The sequence below is a fragment of the Musca domestica genome, unplaced genomic scaffold (assembly GCF_030504385.1).
Source record: "Musca domestica strain aabys unplaced genomic scaffold, Musca_domestica.polishedcontigs.V.1.1 16, whole genome shotgun sequence".
Classification (NCBI taxonomy): Eukaryota; Metazoa; Arthropoda; class Insecta; order Diptera; family Muscidae; genus Musca; species Musca domestica.
This window is the reverse complement of record NW_026712219.1, coordinates 15,944,324-15,950,546: the sequence shown is the minus strand read 5'-3', so window position 1 is coordinate 15,950,546 and position 6,223 is coordinate 15,944,324.

Sequence of the window (6,223 nt, the reverse complement as noted above, 5' to 3'; positions counted from 1 at the left end):
ATTGTCTGTTCAGGTCCACGTCTTCGTATAGCCCCCATATAACGGTACCTCCCTATATTCGGTATTTTGGTGATTTTAGCGTCTTTATTCACCAAAATTGTTTAAAATTACGCATTTAGAGTTCGTAATGGAAACTCCAGTCTGTGACAGAAAATTGTCTATGCAGGTCCAGGTCTTCGTATAGCCCCCATATAACGGTGCCTCCCTATATTCAGTATTTTGATGATTTTAGCTACATTATTCACCATTTATTCCAAGTTTCGAATTTGAATATGGTAATGGCTTATGACAACAATGCTTATGTAGGTCCACGTCGTATAGACCCCAATATAACGGCTATATTTAGTATTTTTAAGATTTTAACAGAATTTTTAACGGATTTTTTTTTTTTTTTTGAAAATTTCCAAGTTCGTTAAAATGGTGGAGGGTAATCAAAGTTCGGCCTGGCGGAACTTATTGCTTTTTATCTTGTTTTTTGAAATTCCGTTTCCAACTCCTCAAAATATTTGTCGAAGACCCAACAAAATATATGTATTAAAGCTTAACCTTAAAATCGGTTACGATTTAGCCATTAAGATAACGATAGAGCTCGCACTATTTAACATCAAGTTTCTAAATTTTGCATTGACATTGACATTATACTCCTTGGAAAAAATATTCAATGTGGGTTCACTTTTTGGCATATCCCCCATATTACGATACCTCAAAGGTTTTGTTCCAAATTTGACATTTTGGGTTTTCTATGTTTATATAGGTTCACTTCTTGATATAGCTGCCATATAACGGTAGCTCCTGATTTTCGATACTTTGAATGTCCCTAATTTTCATGATTTGTTACATATAGATTTTGAGGATAACCAATTTGGCCTTAAGTCAAGTTTTCCTACGTCCGTCCTAACGTCCTTTTTTCTTGTTAATAGGATAATGAAAGACTTAAGTTAGATTTAATTTGAATATTGTTTTTGCGATTTGAATATTGGCAATGCAGTAAAGATTTTAATATATTTACAGAAAATGTAACATGCCATGAAAAAAAACCGAGATAGAGATATTTCCACTAATCTACTAAGAATTATTATATTGTAGACTAATGAATATAAAGATAACGGAATACTATCACCGCTTATCATCTAAAAAAATTCGAATCAGCAGATGTCGTATATGTCGTTTCATGAGTATGAGTGAAAATATTGAAGTCACTCAAATCTAAAATGTTAAAAATTTCAAAAACTGTAGGATATTTATAGGTTGAAAACTGTACCATAATAAGATGTAGGTGTACGTTACTAGGGGACATGGAAAAATACGCCAATAATCCAGTTCAATTAAATGCATTTTCAAAGTCGAATAGGTCGACTGGCTCTATCAGTATATTGACTATGCAAAAACGTGCTGAGAGGCATCTGGAAAAAATGACAAAACCAACATTTCGTTAATAATAATGTTGATTCAAAAAAGCACGAGACAAACGAATTTATTATTTATTTCACTCATTTCCATGTAATAGGTAGCTGTTCTACATGAAGTTCACTGTTCTTAAACGATATGTGTAGTCAATTAATTTTCAAATAATAACACATTTAAAAATTGCCAACCATCTTGTGTCGATCATCATCACATTCACATACGTTTGATTAACTTTTAATAAGTGTTTATTTATCAAAGAAACGTATCCGTTTCACAGCTTTCTTTACTTAAATAGGTTATATAATCTTAGAAAAGTTGGTCTACTTATAATTTGTAGAAAACAATTATGTTTAAGTTAACATTTCTATTTTGTCGTTTCAAAGCTTAAACTCATTCATACATTTACATATAATAAACAAATTAGTTTTATTTGTCTTTAAATGTCAAATGTAGTTTAGAAAATATTTTTGAAAAATTGATCTGAATATAGTTTAATTGAATTTTGTGATAAATATATTTTGCTGTCACTCTCTAAGTTCATTACATTATACATTAAAATATGTGTATTACTATTATTATTTTTTTATATAACAAATAAAGCTAAAAATCATAGTACGCGTTGCATAAACAGTTGGTGTTTTATTTGGATAATCTGTGCAACACAGTGGTAGTACACGATATCTCTATTTTTCAAAATATTGTAAAAAATTACCCTTAAGAAGTGAAAATATTCCTCAAAATTACAGGGTGAGATAAAAAAATGCAACAAAGTCAAACGCCATAATTTTTACATTTCTTTATTTTGATTGAATGAAAGGAAATAGCATCAAATTTTAGAACAAGTTTGAGTTTGTTCGAATTGGCCACCTTTGGCAAGAATTATAGCCTTCAAACCACTGCGGCATTTTAGCCCATTCCCGGCGAAGCGCTTGCTTGAGGTTATCGACACTTTTGTATTTTTAGTGCCAACCTTGCTTTCCAAAATACTCTAGACACTCCAGACAGTCCAACGGATTGATATCCGGAGATTTTGGTGGTCATTGTGCACTGGAAATGAAGCGAGGAACCTCATTTTGTAACCATACTTGGGTGGCGCGTGTTGAGTGCGATGGTGCTGAGTCCTGTTGGAATGTCCAAGGTCTGCGGCCAAAATGTTTGCGTGCCCAAGGCTTTAATACACCCTCCAGAATATTTTCGCGGTAATATTCGACATTTATTCTGATACCACGGTCGATTAATACGAGCGGAGAGCGACCATCGGCTATTATGGCGGCCCACACCATCACCATGGCCGGCGCTTGAGTTCTGGTGGCCAACAGAAGGTACACATTTTCAGCTGACCTCTTTGGCAAGTAAACACGATCGATCATTTTGTTTGTTTACAAACTGCTGGACAACGAATGTTTTCTCATTGGAGAAAATCAAATTCGGCAGTTCACCACTGTCGGCCAAGCGAAGCAACTCTTTAGCTCTTTTGAGTCTATTTTCTTTCTGTTGCGGTGTAAGTTCTTGTACTTTTTAGAATTTCAATGGCTTTACTCCAAGCTTATTTTTCAACATTTGCCGAATTGAATATTGCCATATGTTCAGCTCACGAGCCGTTTTTCTGCCACTGCGACGCAGGTTTCGATCAAGTCGATTCTTTACTTTTCGAACAAATTCTGCTGATGTTGCTGTTTTCTTCCGTCCACTGCCTTGACGTCGGGCTACGCTACCAGTATCACGGTAACGAGCGATGGTACGAGACACAAAAGATTTATTCACATTTAAATGCTGGAATGCTCTAACGATAGCCACTTGTGGTTTTCCAGCCAAATATAAAGAAATCACACTGTCACGCTTGAAATTATCACGAATAACTTTTTTTCTGGAAAATGCTCACCAAAATGCTTTTGTACGCTTGCAAACAATGAGCTGTCACTGGAATAATTTTAACAGCTGTCGGACGAGTGGCTTAGAAATGAAAGCAGTCTGAAGTTGGTTGCAGTTTTTTATTTCATTCTGTACGTCGTATACGTCTCTTTGATTTTGACGTTTTTTTAAGTTTTAGAACTTAGCGATGTCTTAATTTGTTCTGCAAGTGTTTCTCGGTAGAGGTACGTTGTTTTTATAAAAACAACAATAATGGTATTAAGCCTGACCATTTTGCAAAAACAAAATACGATGATAGCCCGAACAAACAACCCAACACTGTAGGTATTAATAAACGCTATGGTGTCACCGGGCGCCCGACATTAGTGAGTGGTAAGGACCTAGATTCTGTGCTTGGTTTATTTATGGGGTGTCAAACATCGCCGTGGCATCGCAGTGGTACATTTACCTACACAATGTTTGCTGGGTACAAGTTGGTGATCTTGCACTTTTGACCACAAAAAAGCATTGGTCACCATTTTGCAAGCTTTCACATCCTTGTAAAATAAAACAAGTAAGCAAAGACTATGGTCGTGCGGGGCCGACTATCTTATACCCTACAACACTACAATATGTTAGAAGCCCCCTTATGTCCAAATCCATATTGGAAGATTTCGCTTTTGAAATTAGGATTTTGACTAGGGACATTTGCCCAACATTTATCCACTCCGTCGGGCTGTTAGTTGTTGTAGTCCATTTTACAGCTAAATATAATCCAATGGTCATCCAAAATGCTAGAATTCTTCCCTGTCCTTAACTCTCTTCACAGGCGTGTCGATTGGCTTCAATTGTGTGATCGGAAAAACATTTCTGATTTTGGTTAATTTGAACCCCTAAATATTTTGCAATCATCTCCAAAAGCAAGAAGCTCCTCTATATCTTAAAATTTAGACTAATTATACTCGCTGTCCTAAACTCTAACTTTATGCGAGATTTCGTGTCCTTTGGTTTCTATTTGTGACCTTTATAACGGCTGCAAAATCAGGAAAATTTTTAGTTGTTGGTCCATTTGAACCCCCAATATATTGCGGACATCTTTGAAAACTTCTGAGCCCAACCCTACCCTTGTGAAAATTTTCGTGAGGATTGGACGATATTTGCAATACTTATATAATATCCCCAACCTTACAACACAGGTGAAAAAATAAAAAAAGTCAAATTGAAAAAATCGCATGCGATAAAAAATATGTCAAAATAAAAAAAATGTCACAAAATACTACAAAATCTATATAAACATCATTATTGGCATATTTTTCTGCGATTTTTTTAGATTTTATACTTTTATGTCAAGAGTGGATTCTGAATTGACAAAATTTGTCAAAATCGGTCCAGTCATTCTTCAGATATAAGCATTCTAACTACATCCCCTTCCTTTGTATATACACATTGTATATATTTCGCTACATAGAACCGATATATTTACTATCGGAATCTACGTAATGGTCAGAATTGACCTGTTCGTCTAGTTGTGATTTCGCCGGAATTAAAAATATTCGCGGTTTAATGGAAAATATGACTTTTATTTAACACAAATGCTGTGGCCTATTTCACCCACTGAATATTACCCGATGACCATCAAAATTGGAAGGCTTCTGCCCAGCCCTAAGCTCTAGCCCCATGCTAACTTCCGATTGATTGGTCTATAATTGCGGCCTGTAGAGCAACTGCAAAATCAGGAATTTTTCAGTTTTTGGTCCATCTCAACCCCTAAATATTATGCAATCATCTCCAAAAGACTCTAGCCCCACCTCCATTCTAAATTTCGTGAAGATCGGACCATAATTGCGACCTGTAGAGTGATTACAAATTAACATGGACAGACGGACGGACGGACATACATAGCTAGATCGGCTCAGCTCGGCGAGATAGGAAGATCCATATGCACTTTCCTATGTGGGAAACCAATTTTTCGAGGTGTTACATAATTTTTGGCCCAATCAAACAGTACCTCGCTTTTTCGCTATTTTGGTGATATTAGCGACATTATTTAACGGAATTGTTTTAAATTTTGTATTTGAAGGTCCTAATAGCCTATGACAAAAATTGTGTATACAGATCTCCGTCTTCGTATAGCCCACATATAACTGTTTTCATTTAAAACGTACTTTTCGACTAAAAAAAGTTTTTCAAGTTCCTTTCAAATGGTGGAGGGTATTAAAAGATCAGCCAGGCGGAACGTATGTGATTTTTTACTTGTTTAAATATCATAAATATTTCTGGAAAATGTTTAAAAAATTCACCTCATTCAACGAAACACCCATCGTTTACAAATTCTACAATTTCTATGCGAGCCATAAAACAGATGTTGTGTTTATTTATTTATTCAATGGAATTAATGTAAATAATAGAAACACAAATACAAATCGAAAAGAACAGTAGCAGCATTTAAAGTGAACATAATTGAGACAAGTACCACCTGACAGTCGCTGTCGCATCACTCAAATTACATTTTATATGCTCAAATTAATTCGTTTTTTGTCTGTTATTATTTGAAATTCGAATCGGTACATACACACAAATTTGATATACAGATGTCCACGGTGATAGACAGACAACACACTTCACGAATAATGCAAAAAATTAAATAAAAACTGACCACAAAGAAATGCGGGAAGCAACTACAGTGTCTGGTCAAGGTTTAAGAACGGGTTTGCGTACCATATATAGGGTGAGATAAAAAAAAACTGCAACCAACTTAAGACTGCTGTCATTTCCAAGCCACTTGTCCGAAAGCTGCCACAGTGTCTGGTCAAGGTATAAGAACGGGCTTGCGCACCATATACAGGCTGAGATGAAAAAACTGCAACCAACTTCAGACTGCTGTCATTTTTAGGCCACTCGTCCGAAAGATGTTTAAATTATTCCAGTGGCAGATCATTATATTATTTACAAGCGTACAGAAGCA